This window comes from Manis pentadactyla, chromosome X (genome assembly GCF_030020395.1).
Source record: "Manis pentadactyla isolate mManPen7 chromosome X, mManPen7.hap1, whole genome shotgun sequence".
NCBI lineage: Eukaryota > Metazoa > Chordata > Mammalia > Pholidota > Manidae > Manis > Manis pentadactyla.
Window position 1 is genome coordinate 65553425 of NC_080038.1, and position 21563 is coordinate 65574987.

The following is a 21563-nucleotide window of genomic DNA, read 5'->3' on the forward strand; positions in this document are numbered from 1 at the left end:
GATGTAGTCTGGCTGTTGTATTGTATCTTCTGGTCTCTCTTTTAGGAATAGTTGTATTTGTTCTATTTTCAAAAATATATGTGGTTTTGGGAGGAGATTTCGTCTGCTCTACTCACGCTGCCATCTTGTCTCCTGGTATTATTATTTTTTTATGTAATTGAAAATGGAATTGTTTTCCTGATTTCTCTTTCTGCTAGTTCATTTTTAATATATAGGGATGCAACAGATTTTTGTATATTGATGTTATAATCTGCATCTCTGCTGAATCTAGTTATTAGTTCTAATAGTTTTCTGATGGAGCCTTTAGGATTTTCTATATAATTTATCATGTCATCTGCAAATAGTGACAGGTTCACTTATTCCTTACCAATTTGGATGCCTTTTATTTCTTTATCTTGTCTGTTGCATGGCTAGGACTTCCAGTACTGTGTTGAGTAAGAGTACTGAGAATGGGCATCCTTGTCTTGTTTCTGATCTTTGAGAAAAAGCTTTCAGTTTTTACCATTAATAATGATGGTATTTGTGTGTTTGTCATATGTGGCCTTTACTATGTTGATGTATGTTACTTCTATACCCATTTTGTTGAGACTTTTTATCATGAATGGATGTTGAATTTTGTCAAATGCTTTTTAGCATCTATTGTGATGTTCATATGGTTTTTACCTTTCTTCTGTTAATGTGGTGTATAACGTTTTTTGATTTATGTCTGTTTTTCCATCCTTGCATCCCTGGAATAAATTGCACTTGTTCCTGATGGATGAACCTTTTGACATATTTTTCAATTTTGTTTGCTAATATCTTCTTGAGGACTTTTGCATCAGTATTCATCAGATATATTGGTCTGTAATTATTTTTTGTAATGTCTTTGTTTTTTGTATTAGAGTAAAATTGGTCTCATACAATGAGTTTGGAAGTATTTCCTCTTTTTCTATGTTTTGCATTACTTTAAGAAGGATAGGTATCAGCTCATCATTAAATGTGAGGAAAAATTCAGCTGTGAACTCATCTGGTCATTGTCTTGTTTCTTGGGAGTTTTTTTGTTACAGTTTAATTTTGTTACTAGTAATTAGTCTGTTAAAATTGTCTGTTTCTTCCTGGGTCCGTCTTGGAAGATTTATGTTACCCTGAATTTATCTGTTTCTTGTAGGTTGTCTAATTTATTGCCATATAACTTTTCATAAAATTCTTTTATAATTCTTTGAATTTCTGTGGTAGTGTGTGTAACTTCTCCTTTTTAATTTCTCATTTGGTTTATTTTTGTCCTGTCTCCTTTTCTCTTTATGTGTATGTCTAGGGGTTTGTCTATTATTTTGTTTATCTTCTTGAAGAACCAGCTTTTGGTTTTGTTGAGTTTTTTCTGTTGTTTTCTCCAACTCTATTTTATTTATTTCTGCTCTGATCTTTATAATGTTCCTCCTTCTACTAATTTTAGGTTTTGTTCTTCTTTTTCTATTTCCTTTAGTTGTAAGATTACACAGTTTTTTTGGGATTGTTATTGTTTCTTGAGGTAGGCTTGTGTGATATGGATTCCCCCTCTTAGAACCACTTTTGCTGCATTCTATATATTTTGAACCACTGTGTTTCTGTTTTAATTTGTCTCCATCTATTGTTTGAATTCCTCTGTTCTTTTCTTTGATCCACTGATTATTTAGAAGCATGTTGTTTTACCTGCACGTGTGTGATTTTTCCATTTTTTCCTTGTAATTGATTTCTAGTTTCATACCACTTTAGTATGAGAATATGCTTGATACAATTTCAATCTTAAATTTCTTGATACATTTTCTGTCCTTATATGTGATCTATTTTAGAGAATGTTCCATGTGCACTTGAGAAGAATGAGTATTCTGTTGCTTTGTGGAGGAATGTTCTGTATATAACTGTTAAGTCCATCTGGTCTAATGTACCATTCAGTGCTTCTATTTCCTTGTTTATTTTCTGTCTGGCTGATATATCCATTGATGTAAGTGGGATGATAAAGTCCCTTACTATTATTATGTTGTTATCATTTCCTCCCTTTTGTTCTATTAGTATTTGTTTTATACAGTTAGGTACTCCTGTGTTGGTTGCATGTTTTTGATTGTTATATCTTTTTGTTGGACACTCCCTTTATCATTATGTAATGTCACTCTTTGTCTCTTAGTTTGTTTTGAAGTCTGTTTTGTTTGATATATGTTTCACAACTCCAACTTTTTTGACCCTATTTGCACAGTATAACTTTTACCATCTCTTCTCTTTCAGTCTATGTCTGTCCTTAGATCTGAAGTGAGTCTCTTGTAGGCAGAAAATAGATGGGTCTTGCTTTTTTATCCATTCTCCCATCCTATGTATTTTGATCACAGCATTTAGTCCACTTGCATTTAAAGTAATTACTAATATGTATGGACATATTGCCATTATGTAAAATGTTTCCTTGTTTTTGTTGTTCTTTTCTGATCATTTCTTCTCTTGCTCTCTTCTCCTGTGTTTTATGACTTTCTTTAGTGTTATGAATGGGTTCCCTTCTATCCTTTATTGTACGTCTATTATAAGTTTTTGTTTGTACTTATCATGGAGTTCTTATATAACATCCTATAACAATCCATAATGAGATGATTGTCACTTCTGTTCAAAAGCATTCTAACAGCACTATATTTTGTACTCTCCCTCCTTCACATTTTATGTATATAACTTCTTTCCCCACATGTTATTTAGTAATTCCCTTAACTAATTTTAGATATAATTGCTTTTGCTACTTTTGTCTTTTTAACCTTCAAATTAGCCTTCAAACAATTTATCTACTCTTTCTGCTTTATGTTTGACTTACCAGTGGAAATTTTTCCCTTTCTTAAATTTCTTGCTTCTATTTAGGGTCCTTTCTTTTCCTTTCTTTCTTTTTTTTTTTTTTCAGAATGCTTCTTTATTTTTATATTTATTTATTTATTTATTTATTTATCCAGTTGGAACTGTAGCTGTAATTCTGAAAGGTAAAAAAAATGTCTAGATTTTAGAAGATAATACAGGAGAATACTTTCATGATCCTGGATAGGAAGATTTGTTTTTTGAAGAACATTATGTTTACTAGGATCTTCCCTACCCCAAGTCCCCCCAACAAACCCCATTACAGTCACTGTCCATCAGTATAGTAAGATGTTGTACAATCACTACTTGCTTCTATGTGTTGCACAGCCCTCCCCTTTCCCCCAGCCCCCACACTATACATGCTAAACGTAAGGCCCCCTTTCTTCTTCCCCTCCATTCTCCCTCCCTACCCTCCCATTCTCCCCAGTATCTTTCCCTTTGGTAACTGTTAGTCCATTCTTGGGTTCTGTGATTCTGCTGCTGTTTTGTTTCTGCAGTTTGTCTTTGTTCTTATACTCCACAGATGAACAAAATCATTTGGTACTTGTCTTTCTCTGCCTGGCTTATTTCACTGAGCAAAATAGCCTCTAGCTCCATCCATATTGTTGCAAATGGTAGGATTTGGTTTCTTCTTATGGCTGAATAATATTCCATTGTGTATATGTACCATATCTTCTTGATTCATTCATCTACTGATGGACATTTAGGTTGCTTCCATTTCTTGACTATTGTAAATAGTGCTGAGATAAACATAGGGGTGCATCTGTCTTTTTCAAACTGGAGTGCTGAATTCTCAGGGTAAATTCCTAGAATTGGAATTCCTGGGTCAAATGGTAAGTCTATTTTGAGCATTTTGAGGAACCTCCATACTGCTTTCCACAATGGTTGAACTAATTTGCATTTCCACCAGCAGTGTAGGAGGGTTTCCCTTTCTCCACAACCTTGCCAAAATTTGTTGTTTGTCTTTTGGATGGTAGCCATCCTTACTGGTGTGAGGTGATATCTCATTGTGGTTTTAATTTGCATTTCTCAGATAACTAGTGATGTGGAGCACCTTTTCATGTGTCTGTTGGCCATCTGAATTTCTTCTTTGGAGAACTGTCTGTTCAGCTCCTCTGCCCATTTTTTAATTGGATTATTTGCTTTTTGTTTGTTGAGGTACGTGAGCTCTTTATTCTTCTTTCTCTGGATTGCTTTGGCTCTTCAGGGTCTTTGGTGGTTCCATATGAATTTTTGAACTATGAGTTCCAGTTCATTGAAGAATGTTGTTGGTAATTTCATAGGGATTTCATCAAATCTTTATATTGCTTTGGGTAGGATGGCCATTTAGGCTATATTAATTCTTCCTAGCCAAGAGCATGGGATGAGTTTCCATCTGTTAGTGTCCTCTTTAGTTTCTCTTAAGAGTGTCTTATAGTTCTCAGGGTATAGGTCTTTCACACCTTTGGTTAGGTTTATTCCTAGGTATTTTATTCTTTTTGATGCAATTGTGAATGGAATTGTTTTCCTGATTTCTCTTTCTATTGGTTCATTGTTAGTGTATAGGAAAGCCACAGATTTCTGTGTGTTAATTTTGTATCCTGCAACTTTGCTGTATTCCGATAGCAGTTCTAGTAGTCTTGGAGTGGAGTCTTTATGGGTGTTATGTACAATATCATGTCATCTGCAAATAGTGACAGTTTAACTTCTTCTTTACCAATCTGGATTGTGTGTATTTCTTTGTTTTGTCTAATTGCTGTGGCTAGGACCTCCAGTACTGTGTTAAATAACAGTGGGGAGAGTGGGCATCCCTGTCTTTTTCCAAATCTCAGAGGAAAAGCTTTCAGCTTCTCGCTGTTCAGTATAATGTTGGCTGTGGGTTTATCATATATGGCCTTTATTATGTTGAGGTACTTGCCCTCTATACACATTTTGCTGAGAGTTTTTATCGTGAATGGATGTAGAATTTTGTCTAATGCTTTTTCAGCATCTATGGAGATGATCATGTGGTTTTTGTCTTTCTTTTTGTTGATGTGGTGGATGATGTTGATGGATTTTCGAATGTTGTACCATCCTTGCATCCCTGGGATGAATCCCACTTGGTCGTGGTGTATGAACCTTTTGATATATTTTTGAATTCGCTTTGCTAATATTTTATTGAGTATTTTTGCATCTACGTCCATCAGGGATATTGGTCTGTAATTTCCTTTTTTGGTGGTGTCTTTGCCTGGTTTTGGTATTAGGGTGATGTTGGCTTCATGGTATGAGTTTGGCAGTATTTCCTCCTCTTCTATGTTTTGGAAAATTTTCTGGAGAATGGGTATTATATCTTCTCTTCATGTCTGATAAAATTCCGAGGTAAATCTGGCCCACGGGTTTTGCTCTTGGAGAGTTTTTTGATTACCGCTTCAATTTCTTTGCTGGTAATTGGTTTATTTACATTTTGTGTTTCTTCCTTGGTCAGCCTTGGAAGGCTGTATTTTTCTAGGAAGTTGTCCACTTCTTCTAGGTTTTCCAGCTTCTAAGCATATAGGTTTTCATAGTAGTCTCTAATAATTCCTTGTATTTCTGTTGGGTCCGTCATAATGCTTCCTTTCTCGTTTCTGATTCTGTTGATGTATGTTGATTCTCTTTTTCTCTTAATAAGTCTGGCTAGAGACTTTTGTTTCCATATATTGCTGGATCTCCATTTTAATTTGGTCGTTGATCCATTGAGTATTTAGGAGCGTGTTGTTAAGCCTCCATGTGTCTGTGAGCCTTTTTGCTTTCTTTGTACAATTTTTTTCTAGTTTTATACCTTTGTGGTATGAAAAGTTAGTCAGCAGAATTTCAATCGTTTTGAATTTACTGAGTCTCTTTTCGTGGCCTAGTATGTAGTCTATTCTGGGGAATGTTCCATGTGCAGTTGAGAAGAATTTGTACCTTTTTGCTTTTGGGTATAGAGTTCTATAGATGTCTATTAGGTCCATCTGTTCTAGTGTGTTGTTCAGTGCCTCTGTGTCCTTACTTATTTCCTGTTTGGTGGATCTTTCCTTTGGAGTGAATGGTGTGTTGAAGTCTCCTAAAATGAATGCATTGCATTCCATTTCCTCCTTTAGTTCTGTTAGTATTTGTTTCATATATGCTGGTGCTCCTGTGTTGGGTGCATATATATTTATAATGGTTATATCCTCTTGTTGGACTGAGCTCTTTATCATTATGTAATGTCCTTCTTTATCTCTTGTTACTTTCTTTGATTTGTAGTCAATTTTGTCTGATACTAGTACTGCAACACCTGCTTTTTTCTCCCTATTATTTGCATGAAATATAGTTTTCCATCCCTTGGCTTTTAGTCTGTGCATGTCTTTGGGTTTCAGGTGAGTCTCTTGTAAGCAGCATATAGATGGGTCTTTTTTTTTTATCCATTCAGTGACTCTATGTCTTTTGATTGGTGCATTCAGTCCATTTACGTTTAGGGTGATTATCGATAGGTATGTACTTATTGCCATTTAAAGCTTTAGATTCGTGATTACCAAAGGTTCCAGGTTACTTTCCTTACTATCTAAGAGTCTAACTTAACTCACTTAGTATGCTCTTACAAACACAATCTAAAGTTTCTTTTCTATTTCTCCTCCTTTTTCTTCCACCTTCATTCTTCATTTATTAGTTATCAAATTCTGAACTTTTTGTCTATCCCTTGATTGACTTTGGGGATAGTCAATTTAATTTTGCATTTGCCTCACAATCAGCTGCTCCACTCTCCCTACCGTGGTTTTACAACCTCTGGTCACAGCTGTCCAACATTCAGAACACTTCCATCTATAGCAGTCCCTCCAAAATAGACTGCAGAGATGGTTTGTGGGAGGTAAACTTTCTCAGCTTTTGCTTATCTGGAAATTGTCTAATCCCTCCTTCAAATTTAAATGGTAATCTTGCCGGATAAAGTAATGTTGGTTCCAGGCCGTTCTGCTTCATGGCATTTAATACATCATGCCACTCCCTTCTGGCCTGTAAGGTTTCTGCTGAGAAGTCTGATGTTAGCCTGATGGGCTTTCCTTTGTATGTGATCTTATTTCTGCTTCTGTCTGCTTTTAACAGTCTGTCCTTATCCTTGATCCTTCCCATTTTAATTACTATGTGTCTTGGTGTTGTCTTCCTTGGATCCCTTGTGTTGGGAGATCTGTGGATCTCCATGGCCTGATTGACAATCTCCTTCCCCAGATTGGGGAAGTTTTCAGCAACTACCTCCTCAAAGACACTTTCTATCCCTTTCTCTCTCTTCTTCTTCTTCTGGTATCCCTGTAATGCGAATATTGTTCCTCTTGGATTGGTCACACAGTTCTCTCAATATTCTTTCATTTTTAGAGATCCTTTTTTCTCTCTGTGTCTCAGCTTCTTTTTATTCCTCTTCTCTAGTTTCTATTTCATTTATTGTCTCCTCCACCATATCCAGCCTGCTTTTAATGTGCTCTTCAATGATTGGATCTCCGACCTGAGTTCATTCCTGAGGTCTTGGATGTCTTTCCATACCTCCATTAGAATGTTGATTATTTTTATTTCGAACTCCCTTTCAGGAAGAGTCACAAGGTCCATATCATTTAAATCTTTCTCGGGAGTTGTGTTAATAATTTTACTCTGGACTAGTTTCCTTTGGCGTTTCATGTTTGTATATGGTACCCTCTTGTATCCTGAAGCTCTATTCTGGAGCTGCTCAGCCCCTGAAGCAAAGTCGGGGGTCGCAGGGGAGCGGTATTGATGTCTGGTGGGAGGCAAGAGCTGTTCCCCACCTCCTGGCTCCTGTGCCTGTCTCCACTGCCTGAGTCAATGGGCCATACACACAGGTATGTTTTATCCCAGAGCAGCCGGATATGGATCCCTGCTTTCCACAAGCTCATGGCATCCAGTCCCCCCAGGAACCTCAGGAACTCTGCTTGTATTAACTTTCCAACCCAGTAGTCATGCGAGTCTCATGAAAGCACCATGAAATGTAGTTTTGTCCTCCCAGAGCAGATCTCCAGAGCTAGGTATTCAGCAGTCCCAAGCCTCCCACTCCCTCCCTGCTCTGTTTCTCTTCCTTCCACCCGGTGAGCTGGGGTGGGGGAAGGGCTCAGGTCTAGCAGAGCCACAGCTCTGGTACGTAACCCCGTTCATTGAGGTCTGCTCTTTTCTCCAGGTGTATGCAGTCTGATGCCATCCTCTTTCCTGTTGCTCTCTCAGGATTAGTTGTGCCAATTAAATTTTCTAATTGTATCCAGTTTTAGGAGGAAGCCTCTGTCTCTCCTTTCATGCCGCCATCTTTAATCCCATCTCTCCTTTCTTTTCTTCTTAAAGAAGTTTATTTTCATTTTTTGTAAGGCTGATTTAGTAGGGGTACACTATTTTAACTCATGTTTATGTCTGATGCTCTTTATCTCTCTTTCACTTGTGAATGATAACCTTGCTTGATAGAGTATTCTTGGTTGGAGGTTTTTCCTTCATCATCTTGAATATATCATGCCATTCCCTTCCTTCCTATAGAATGGCTGAAGAGATATCAGCTGAGAAACGATTGGGATTCTCTTATTTCTTTTTTCTTGCTGCTTTTAAGATTCTCTCATTGCCTTTGATCATTGACATTTTGATATGATGTGTTGGTGTGGACCTCTTTGGGTTCATCTTGTTTGGAGCTCTCTGTGCTTTCTGATATGGTAGACTGTTTCCTTCCTCAGGTTAGGGAACTTTTCAGCTATTATCTCTTCAAATAAATTTTCTAGTCCTTTCTTCCTCTTTTCCTTCAGAGACTCCTATAATGCAGATGTTAGGACCTTTGATGTTGTTCCAGAGCTCTCCTTCCCCATCCTCATTTCTTTTAATTATTTCTTTCTGCTGATCAGCCTGAGTGCTTTCCATTACTCTGTATTCCAAGTCACTGATCTATTCTTCTTCATCCTCTAATCTGCTATTCATTCCCTCCAATGTAGTTTTTATTTCATCTATTGCATTCTTCATCTCTGGTTCTATTTCAGGCTTTATAACTGTTTGTTGAGGTCCACCTTTAGTTCTGCTATTGTTTCCTCAATTCCAGTGAGTATCTTTACAACCATTGCTGTAAACTTTATTAGGTAAATTTGTTAACTGTTTCATTCTTCTTTTTCTGGGTATTTTCTTGTTCCATCATTTGGAGCATATTTCTCTGTCTCCTCATTTTGTATGGTTTTCTGTGCTTGGCTCTATGAATTAGTTAAAAGTGCTCACTCTCCCAGTCTTGAAGAATTGGACTTGTGCGGGATATTTCTCTAGGTAGACTCCATATGCCTCATGGCTTTGGCAAACTGGAGGACTAGTAAGTGTGAGATGCAGTTTTCCTGGTTCTGGGGTTTGCAAGGCATGGTCCCAGGTGTGAGACCTTTGGGGCCTGTTTCATGAACTCTTGCATGGATACCTGTGGAGTCTATGCTTCTAGGGGCAAGGCGGTGGGACAGTAGCAAGTTTGGGGTGCACTCTCAGATTCGCAGCAGCTGAGTTCCCAATGCCTCCTCTCCCAGATGCCTGCTTGTTCCTTGGGCCACTCTGGACCACTCTTGGGCATTCCTACATTGGGCGCCCATTGGGTCCAACTACAGCATAGAATCAGGCTCCATGCACATTCTCTCTCAGCCCCTACATGCTCTGGGCTACTCCCAGGAATTCCCGAGTTGGGAAATGTATACCTGTTTGTGGCGGGGATCAGACACCATGGACGCATGTGTTCCCCCACAGCCTCTGTGCTCAATTCCCTGGGATGCTCCAGGGAATTCCTGTGTCAGTTCCCACCGCATCCTGCTCATGACCAGGGGTAAGGCCCCACACACAAGTTCTCCTTTAGCATTCTGGGGAGTTACTTCAGTAATACCAGCCCACAGATTCATGACTCTTCCTGTGTGCCAAGGAACTTTCTGTTTCTGCTGATGGGGTCTGAGCCTAGATCAAATCTGAGATTGGTCTGTGCACCCAGATCCTTCTTTCAGCTTCACTAAGATTTGCAGAAAGAGCACACTCTATGGGGCTGGCTTGCTCCTCTCATCCCAGATTGCCTCCAATGGTTTCATTGCCAAGCAGTAGGTGTTTAGTTCTGCAACTTAGATTATTTTACTTATGGTCTAGTTACACTTTAAAACACAGCTTTCTTCCTGTGCCTCAGGGCATGGAGTCCATTCCTGGCTCTCTCAGTGATATCCCTTCCTCTCCCCTTTACCAGTCAGTATGCTTGGGATGGGGTTCCCATGGTTACCATGTCTCTTTCATCATTTGGGTTCTTTAAGTGTGATCTTTCTGTCCCTCATTGTATAGAAGGTGTTCAGTTCAGTATCCATTCTTCTTCATGGTGAAATGCTCTGTGCATAGGTATAGATTTGGTGGTCAGGTGCGAGAAGATGGATTCAGGCTCACTCTACTTGCCATTTCCCAGAATTCTCCACTTAATTTCAATTTCTGGTAGTTCATTATTAATGTACAGAAATGCAACAGATATCTGTATATTGATTTTGTATCCTGAAACTTTACAGAATTCATTAGTTCCAAAAGTTTTGGGTTGGAGGCTTTAGGGTTGTCTATATATAGTATAGTATCATGACTTCTGCAAATAGTTCCAGTTTTACCTCTTCTTCTCTAATTTGGATGCCCTTTTTTCTTTTTCTTGTCTAATTGCTGTGACTATTATCCACTATTGTGTTGAATAATGTGGCTTATCTTACTCCTGGTCTTAGAGGGAAAGCCTTCAGATTTTCACCATTGAATATAATGTTAGCTGTTGATTTGTAATATATAGCCTTTATTATGTTGAGATAGATTCTCTTTATATCCACTTTGTTGAGAGATTTTTATCATAAAGGGATGTTGATTTTTGTCAAATATTTATTATGCATTTATTCTGATCATTTGAGTTTTATCATTTGTTTTACTAATGTGGTGTATGATGTTGATTCATTTTCACATATTGAACCATCCTTGCATCCCTGAAATAAGTTCCCTTTGATCATGATGTATGATCCTTTTAATGTATGGTTGAATTTGGTTTGCTAATATTTTAATGAGGATTTTTGCATCTATGAACATAGGAGGTATTGGTCTGTAATCTTTTTCTTCGTAGTGCCTTTGTCTAATTAGGAATAAGGCTAATCCTGGTCTCATAGAATGAACGTTGAAGTGTTCCTTCATCTTCAGTTTTTTGGAACAGTTTTAGAAAGATAAGTATTAATTTTCTTTAAATGTTTAGTAGAATTTAACTGTGAAGCTGTCTTGTCCTTGAGTTTATTTTTGTTAGGATTTTTTTCTTAATTCAATTTCATTATTAGTAATTAGTCTATTCTCATTTTCTCTTCTTGATTTAGTCTTGGAATATTGTATGTTTCTAGGAATTTAGCACTTCTTCTAGGTATCTAATTTGTTAGTGTATTATTGCTTATAGTAGTCTCTTGCAATCCTTTGTATTTCTGTGGTGTACATTGTGACTTGTCCACTTTCATTTCTGACTTTATTTGGGGCCTCTTTTATATTGATGTATCTTACCGATGGCTTATCAATTTTGTTTATCTTTTCCAAGAGCCAGGCCCTTGTTTCATTAACTTTTTCTGTTTTTTGGCTTTATTTTATTTATTTCCTCTATGATCTTTATTATTTCTTTCCTTCTGCTAATTTTAGGACTTGTATTTTTCTTCTTTTTTTAGTTCCTTTAGGAGTAAGGTTAGATTTTTTTATTTGAGATTTTTTTTGTTTATTGAGGTGAGCCTATATCATGCTATTCTTCCTTCTTAAAGCTGCTTTTGCTATGTCTCATAGACCTTAGAGCATTAAGTTTTCATTTTCATTTTCCCCAAGGTTTAAAAAATTTCCTCTTTGATTTCTTCTTTGACCAAGTGGTTGTTTAGTAGCATGTTATTTACTCTCCATTTGTTTGTGTTTTTCCTAATTTTCTTTTTGTTATTGATATCTAGTTTTATATTGTGGTTGAAAAAATCCTGATATGATTTCAATCTTCTTAAATTTATTGAGACTAGTTTTGTGGCCTAACATGTGACCTACAGAGAATGTTCCATGTGCACTTGAGAAGAATATGTATTCTACTGACTAGATGGAATTTTCCGTATATTTCTGTTAAGTCCATCTTGTTTAATGTGTCATTCAGGACCAATGTATCCTTATTAATGTTCTGTCTGAATAATTTCCATTGATGTAAGTAGGGATTTTAAGTCCCTTATTATTATTGTATTACTATCAATTTCTCCCTTTTTGTCTGTTAATATTTGCTTTATGCATTGAGGTGCTCCTTTTTGAGGTGCATAAATATTTATAAATATTATATCTTCTTGTTGGGTTGGTGTTTTTATCATTAAGTAATGCCTTTCTATGTTTCCTGTTACACTCTTTGTTTTAAAGTTGATTTTGTCTTATTGCTACAACAGCTTTCTTTTCATTTCCATTTGCATAGAATATCTTTTTTCCATCCCTTCACTTTCAGGTTTTGTGTTTTTAGATCTAAATTGATTCTCTTGTAGTCAGCATACAGATGGGACTAGTTTATTTATACATTCAATCACCCTGTGTGTTTTGTTTGGAGCATTTAGTCCACTTACATTTAAATTAATTATTGACAGGTATGTAATTATTGTAATTTTGTTAGTTATTTTCTGACTTTTATGTAGTTCTTCTTAGTGCCTTTTTCCTTCCCTTGTAGTTTGATGTCTTTCTCTAGCATTATAGTTGGATACTTATCTCTTTATTTTTGTGTATCTATTATAGGTTTTTTGGTTTGCAGTTACCAAGAGGCTCATACATAACAGCTTATGTATATAGGAGTCTATTTTAAGTTGGTGCTCATTTAAGTTTGAATGCATTCTGAAAACTCTACATTTGTAGTCTCCCCTCCACATTTTATGCTTTTGATGTAATATTTTACATCTTTTTAAAAGTGTATCACTTAACTCATTATTGGAGATTTATTTGATTTTAATACTTTTGTTTTTAACCCTTATAATAGCTTTATAAGTGGTTGATCTGCTATCTTTTCCATGTTTGCCTTTATCAATTAGATATTTTCCTCTCATGTATTCATTTAGTTCTAGTTATGTTTTTCCTTTTCCACTTAAAGACATCCCTTTAATATTTCTTGTAAAGCCAGTTTAGCGATAACAAACTCCTTTTGAGTTTTGCTTATCTGGGAAACTTTCTCTTCCCTTAAAATCTAAATGATATGCTTGCCTGGAAGAGAGTATCCTTGGTTGCAATTTTTTTCCTTTCAGAAATTTGAATATATCATTCCACTCCCTTCTGGTCTTCTATGTTTCTGCTGAACAATCAGTGAATACCTCATGAGGATTCTGTTATATGTAACTAATTGCTTTTCTCTTGCTGCTTTTAAGATTATCTTTATCTTTAATTGTTCACATTTTAATTATAATGTGTCTTGGTGTGGATCATGTTGAGTTCATCTTTTTTGGGACTCTCTGTGATTCCTGGATCTGGATATCTGTTTCCTTCCACAGGCTAGGGAAGTTTTCAGTGATTATTTATTCAAATAATTGTTCTGCTCCTTTCAATCTCCCTTTTCCTTCCATGTCTCCTATAATATATACGTTAGCATGTTTTTGATGTTATCCAGAGTTCCCTTATTCTGTCCTTAATTTTTCTTATTCCTTTTTTCCTGCTATTCAGTATGGTTGATTAACACTACCCTTTCTCCCAGATCACTGATCCACTTTTTTCTGTATCTTCTAATCTGCTATTTATTCCATCTAGAATTTTTCATTTCTGTTATTTTATTCCTCTGCTCTTATTGGTGTTTTATGTTTCATATGTTTTTGTTGAAGTTCTCACTGTGTTCATTTCTTCTTCTCCTGACTTCAGTAAGCATCTTTATGACATTACTTTCAACTCTTTATTGGATAGATTACTTATCTCAATTTCTCTCAGATCTTTTTGAGATTTTGTCTTGTTATTTTGTTTGGAACATATTCCGTTGTCTCCTCATTTCACATAACTCTGTTTTTATTTATTAGCTGTGTCTCCTTGGTCTTCAAGGAGTTGTCTAATGTAGGAGATGTCCTGTGTGGCCCAGAATTGCAATGTCCCCTGGCCACCACAGCCAATGCTTCAGGTTTTTCCCCTCTGGTGTCTGGCTTTGAAGTCTGGCTGTGACTGCTGTGGGCACACAGATGGGTGGGGTGGCTCTAGGTACAACTGGCAGCAAGACCTTTCAATGACTGCTGCAGGCATGCTGTTGGGCACAGCTGACTCCTGGTATGACTGGCTGCAAGGTCTGGCCACAACTTCTGTGGGCACACTGGTTGGTGGGGTTAACATCCTATTGGCTCTGAGGCCCAGCCAAGGTGCACAGTTTAGGGCTCTTACTGGGGTGACCCACTGAAGTTAAAAATCCAATGGGAGGGTTCCAAAATAGTGCCTGCTACTTCTGGGATCAGCATGGCAGAAGCAGATAGCAAAAATGGCTGTTGCCAATGTCTCAATTTCCAGGAAGAGGCCCAGCTTCCTCCTCCCTCTCCAACATGTGATCCAAGATTATTAAGTGTGTCTCTGTCCTATGGTCTATGCACTTTTTGATCCTGTATTTTTGCAGTGGTTTATTCATTGAGTGAGTCTGCATGCATGTGCCTTAAGAGTGGGTTTTCTGTTACCTACATTTCTAATAGGTTTCCTGGAGATACTCCTTGTTGGTTTTCAAAGTCAGGTGTTTAGGGGCTTGTCTCTCCTCTGCAGGACCTAAGGCTTGGGTTGTCTGATGTAAGAATTTTCAAAGGAAAATTATGCACCTTCAAGATCCTCCCAACAATGGAGTTTTGTGATTGGGGTGTGCATTTTCCTTAGTGAGACCATATTTCTGCCTCTTTTACTTGTCTTACTTGTCTTAGTGCTGTCCGTTTTTGTGGAGGCTCTATTCATCCAGTTTCTAGGTACCCCTTAGAAGGAATTGTTCTGAATGCTGTTTAGGTTGTTGTGTCTGTGAGAGGAGATAAGCCAAGGATCTTCTCAATGTAGACATCTTGAACCTTCTACTGGAATTCACTGGAATTACCATGTTCTCCATCATTTTGAGGAATGGTTTGATAGAATGATAGAATTTGTGAAATAACTTTTTGAATACACAATTACAGTGCTAGCTATATGGCAATACCTTGTGGGTATGGAGCAATGTCTTCAGGGATGGTATAGATACCCTAAATTAACATTCAATATGCAGTGATATTTTTTCCATAGTCAGTATTCATGGGTACAGGAATCAAATGTTGGGAATAGGACTTGCACAACTCACTGTTTGATCCACTATCAAAATATTTCCATTTTCATCAGTAATGACTTTAGATTCTGTTGTTTAGAAGTATTAGTTCAAAATGCATGAATGCTTCCACCTGAAGTTATAACAGTGACTCCATTGAACTCAAAGTTGAAACTGCCATATAAATATTTTCATCTGTTCATGCTCTGAATCAACAGGCAACAAATGAAGTTACTGTACTGAGTCAGGCAATTAATCCTGGTTATTCATGGGATAAGAGGGTAATTAAGATTGTGTATTATCCATGGGATAAGATAATAGGGTTAAGTAAGATTGTGTCTGGAATACAGAGGATACCGTAGGACATGCCTTAGTACTAGAATGTCCTGTGATTAGGAGTAATGCAAACTCTAACAACCCAATTCAGGAAGGAGTCATAATATTCCAGACACAATAGGAATGAAGGTTTGGGTTGCCCCAGAAAGAAATGAACCATGGTGAGCTGAGGGTCCTGAAAGTCAAGGGAATATAGAATGAATAGTGAAGAAGGTAGTTATAAATACCAGCTCTGATTATATAACCAGTTGCACAAATGAGGACATTATATTTATTTCTTAATGTATGAATATGTTTGTATATATATTAACTGAATATTTTTGTGTACTTTCCTCTATTTTTCCCTTTTCATCTTTAACATAACATGTATTAATAATAATTAACTCTATTACTGTATTTCAGTTACAGGATATCAAAGAAGAGTGAACATCATTCAGTGACTATGCATTCCTTTCTTGGTAAACACCAAACTTTCAGTTGTATAAAGGATAGTATCATGATTGGTATAAGTATGACTTTGTTATTGTATTTATGTGATGATTAGATATCATTTATGAAGATGTGTATGGGTGCCAAACTGACAAGGGGCAGACTGTAATGGTCAGTTTTATGTGTTATTTTGGCCATGTTACAATACCAGTTGTTTAAACACTAATCTAGGTGTTAATGTGATAGTTTTCATAAATATGTGATTGAAGTCCATAATCAGATTAATTTAAGTAAGGGATATTATCCTACATAATCTGGGTGGGCCTGATTCAATGAGCTGAAAGGACTTAAGAGCATTTTCTAGAGCTCCTAGAAGAAGAAATTCCACCGGTGGATAGCAACATCAGCTTGCATCTGAGAGTTCCACTCTGGCTTTGCTAAGGATCCACTCTACATATTTCAGACTTGTCTAGGTACCCTCACAACTGCATAACTCTATCTCCTGCAATATATATATTTTTACAGTTAACAAATAGAATAAACCCTGAATAATAACTATTTTATCTGTGCATTTATCTTTGCATGGAGTTTGTTGTGATTCTGTGATGTAAAGATTAATGATTTTCATCACATTTGGGTAGTTTTCACCTTTATCTTGCATTTTTTCTGCCTATTTTTCTCTCTCCTTTCCTTCTGATATTCTCATGCATTTGTTGGTGTGCTTAATGGTTTCCAACATTTCTGTGAATCCCCAACCATTTGTATTTTTCTCTCTGTGTTCCTTCTATTGCATAATCTCTCTTCAAGTTCAATGACCATTTCTGCTGCCTGCTAAATAAATCTACTGTTCAGTTCCTGTAGTGAATTTTTCAATTCAGTTATTATAATTTTCAACTCAGTAGTTCCATTTGGTTCATTTCTTACAGTTTCTATCTCTTTATTAATATTCTCTATTTCATATGGTATTACCACCATATTTTCCTTGATGTCTTTAAATGTGGTTTCCTTTAAAATTTGAAATATTTATCATAGCTGCTCTCAGATTATTGTTTACATTCCTGTGTCTCTGTAAGTCTTTAAAGTCTTTTTTTGAAAATTGGACATTTTAAATAATGTAGCAATTCTGCATATTGATATTATCTTTCCAGGGCTTCTTATTGTAGTTATTTGTCTGTTTGTTTGATGAATTAGCTGAATATTTTATTGAAGTCAATTTCCCACAGTGCTAACCCTACCATGCACTCTGTCTCCTTGGGATAGCAGTGATATCAACAGAGCTTGTTTTTCTGTTCCATCTTCTCATTTCTTTATTAAATTGTCTTTCTCTGCTTCTACCACACCCAGCTGTTGATCTCCACGAATCACCAGCTGATTGCTGCATTATACTTGAAATGTCGTCTTGCATACATTAATCTAGAATCCTGATCCATTTACATTTATGTTCATGTATTTTAATAATAATTTATTTTTTAGGAAACACTTTTGGGTTTATAATAAACTTGATAAGAAGGTACAAAGATTTCCTATATACCCCTATCCCCACAAATGCATAGCCTTCAACAGTAGCAATATCATTTACAAGCATGGAACTATTTTGTTTTAACAAGTATGAACTTATATTGACATGTCATATATCATCCAAAGTCTACAGTTTACCTAAGGATTAAATTTAGGTGTTGTACATTCTATGGGTTTGGACAAATGTGTAATGACATATATCCATCATTATAACATCAGACAGAGTATTTTCACTGTCCTAAAATTCTCTTTGCTTTGCCTATTCATCTCCTCCTTCACCACCCAGAAGCAACTACTGAACTTTTGATTGATTCCATACTTTGCCTTTTCCAGAATGTTATATAGTTGGACTCATAAAGTATATAGCCTTCTCTTATTGTATTCTTTCACCTAATAATATGCATTTAAGGTTCCTCTTCCATATCTTTGAATGGCTTAATAGCTCATTTATTTTTAGTGCTGACTAATATTCCATTTTCTGGGTGTGCCATGGTTTATTTATCCATTCATCTACTGAAGGACTTCTTGGTTGCTTCCAAATGTTGCCAATCAGGAATAAAAGTTCTATAAATATCTGTGTGCAGACTTTTGTGTGGACATAAATTTTCAACACCTTTGGATAAATGCCAAGAAATTTGATTGCTGGATTGTATGGGGAGTGTGTTTAATTTTGTAAGAGGCTGCTAAACTGTCTTCCAAAATGGTTGCACTATTTTGCATTCCCATTTGTAATGAATGAAAGTTCCTGTTGCTCCATATTCTTATCAGCATTTTGTCAGTGTTCTAGGTTTTGGCCATTCTAATAGGTGTGTAGTGGTATATTATTGTTGTTTTAATTTGCATTTCCTCGATAACATATGATGTGGAACATATGCTTATTTGCCATTTGTATATCTTCTTTGGTGAAGTGTATTTAGGTCCTTGTCCTATTTCTTAAATGGGTTGCTCTCTTATTGCTGTTTTAAGAGTTCTTTGTATATTTTGCATGATAGTTGTTTATAAGATATATCTTATACAAATATTTTTCACCTCTGTGACTTGTCTTATGATTTTTTATTGCATGATTGTATTTATATGAAATATACAAAAGAGACAAAGCTTTATGCAGGAAGTCGATTTGTAGTTGCCCAGAGTAGGGGGTTGACCGTAAATGTGCATGAGGGATCTTATTGAGTCATGAAAATAGTCTAAAACTGCTTTATGGTGATGGTTACACATGTAAAATAGTACAATAACTCTATTAAAATCATTGAATTATACACTTTATATGAGTGAATTATGTGATATGCATATATGCCTTAATAAAATTGTTGAGAACAAGATAAATTTAACACTTTTTCCATCCCAGCGACTATTCTAACAATTTTTTTTATTGAAGTGTAGTTGGTACATAATCCTATATTGGTTTCGAGTATAAAATACAGGCCTCCAACAGTTACCCATATTAAATCCTCACCCCCAATATTAGTTATCTGTCAACATAGGAAGATGAAATAGAAATACTGATTATATTCTCCATATTGTACTACCATACCTGTAACCAACTTATATTATTATTGAGAATTTTCATGCCTCATTACCCCCTTAACCCTCCCCACCCACCCACTCCAGACCTGCCCTCATTGAAACCACCAGTCACTTCTCAGTGTCTGTGCATTTACTGCTATTTTGTTCATTTTGTCTTGTTTTGTCTTTGGATTTCACAAATAAGTGACATAATATGGTGTTTCTCTTTCTCCACCTGGCTCATTTCACTTACCATAATACCCTGTAGGTCCATCCATGTTGTCACAAATGGCATGGTTTCTTTTTTTTTAACAGCAGAATAATACTTCATCGTGTATATGTACCACTTCATCTTTATCCATTCGTCTTTTGATGGACAATTTGGTTGCTTCCAAATTTTGGTTCTTATAAATAATGTAGCAATAAACACAGGGGTGCATATATCTTTTTTGAATCAGGTATTTTGTTTTCTTTGGGTAAATTCCTACACATGGAATTACTGGGTCTTATGGTATTTCTATTTTTAGTTTCTTGAGGAACCTCCATACTGCTTTGCACAGTTCACTGCACCAATTTACATTCCCACCAACAGTGCAGAAGTGTTTCATTTTCTGCACCTCCTTGCCAACACTTGTTGTTTCTTGTCTTTTGGATAGTGACGATCTGTTCTAACTAGTATAAGATTCTATCTTATTGTGGTTTTGATTTGCATTTCCCTAATGATTACCAATGTGAAGCATTCTTTCATGTGGTTCTTGGCCATCTGTATTTCTTCTTTGGAAAAATGTTCAGGTCCTCTGCTCACTTTTTAATCAAGTTACTTGTTATTTTGGTGTTGAGTAATATCAGATCTTTATATATTTTGGATGTTAACCCCTTATCAGATAAATCATTTGCAAATATATTCTCCCATATTATTCATTGCTCTATTGTTATGTTAATGGTGTCCTTTGGTATACAGAAGCTTTTTAGTTTGATGTAGTCCTACTTGTTTATTTTGCTTTGTCCAAGGAGAAGTGACAAGAAAAAAATTGATCATGCTTATGTTCAACAGATTTTTGCCTGTTTTCTTCTAAGAGTCTTATGGTTTCATGCCTTACAAATAGATATTTCATCCATTCTGAGATTACTTTTCTGCATGGATTTACACAATAATACAGTTTCATTATTTTGCATGTAGCTGACCAGTTTTCCCAACACCAGTTATTGAAGAAAATGTCTTTTCCACATTGTATATTCATGGTTCCTTTATCATATACTAATTGACCATATATACATGGTTTATATCTGGGCTCACTATTCTGTTCTATAGGTCTATGAGTCAGTTCTTTTGACAGTACCATACTGTTTTAATTACTGTAGCTTCATAGTATACCTTGAATTCAGGGAGAAGAACACATCCACTTTGTTCTTCTTTCTCAGGATTGCTTTGGCTATTATGGATCTTTTGTAGTTCCATATGAATTTTAGGATTCTTTGATCTAGTTCATTGAAAAATGCTCTTCATATTTTTATCAGGAGTGCATCGAATCTGTAAATTGTCATAGGCTGAACAGCCATTTTGACAATATTAATTCTTCCTATCCTTAAGCATGGAATAGTTTTCTATTTATTTGTGTCTTCTTTAATTTCTTTCATGAGGTTTTATAGTTTTCTGAGTGCAGGTCTTTCACCTCCTTGGTTAGGTTTCTTCCTAGGTGGTTTTTTTTTTGATGCAATTGTAAATGAATTGTTTTCCTGGTTGTTGTTTCTTCTATTTTGTTTATAGTATATAGGAATATAAGAAATTTCTGTGTATTAATTTTGTATCCTGAAACTTGCTGAATCCACTGATTAGTCCTAATAGGTTTGTGGTAGAGTCTTTAGGGTTTTCTCTATATAATACCATGCCATCTGCAAATACTGACAATTTTACTTCTTACTTACAATTTGGATGCCTTTTATTGTATTTTATTTATTTTTTATTAAGGTATTATTGATATACACTCTTATGAAGGTTTCAAATGCAAAAACAATGTAGTTATTACATTTACCCATATTATCAAGTCCCCAACCATACCCCAATGCAGTCACTGCCCATCATTGTAGTAAGATGCCACAGATTCACTACTTGCCTTCTCTGTGCTACACTGTTTTCCCCATGATTCCCCACACCATGTGTACTAAACATAATGCCCCTCAATCCCCTTCTCCCTCCCTCCGTACCTGCCCTCCCACATCCCTCCTCTTTGGTAACCACTAGCTTCTTCTTGGAGTCTCTGAGTCTCCTGCTGTTTTGTTCCTTCAGTTTTGCTTCTTTGTCATACTCCACAAATGAGGGAAATAATTTGGCACTTGTCTTTCTCCACCTGGCTTATTTCACTAAGCATAATGTCCTCCAGCTCCATCCACGTTGCTGCAAATGGTAGGATTTGTTTCTTTCATATGGCTGAATAGTATTCCATTGTGTATATGTACCACATCTTCTTTATCCATTCATCTACTGATGGACACTTAGGTTGCTTCCATTTCTTGGCTATTGTTAAAAGTGCTGTGATGAATATAGGGGTGCATATGTCTTTTTGAATCTGAGAAGTTGTATTCTTTGAGTAAATTCCAAGGAGTGGGATTCCCAGGTCAAATGTATTTCTATTTTCAGTTTTTTGAGGAACCTCCATATTGCTTTCCCCAATGGAATGAACTAGCTTACATTCCCACCATCAGTGTAGGTGGGTTCCCCTTTCTCCACATC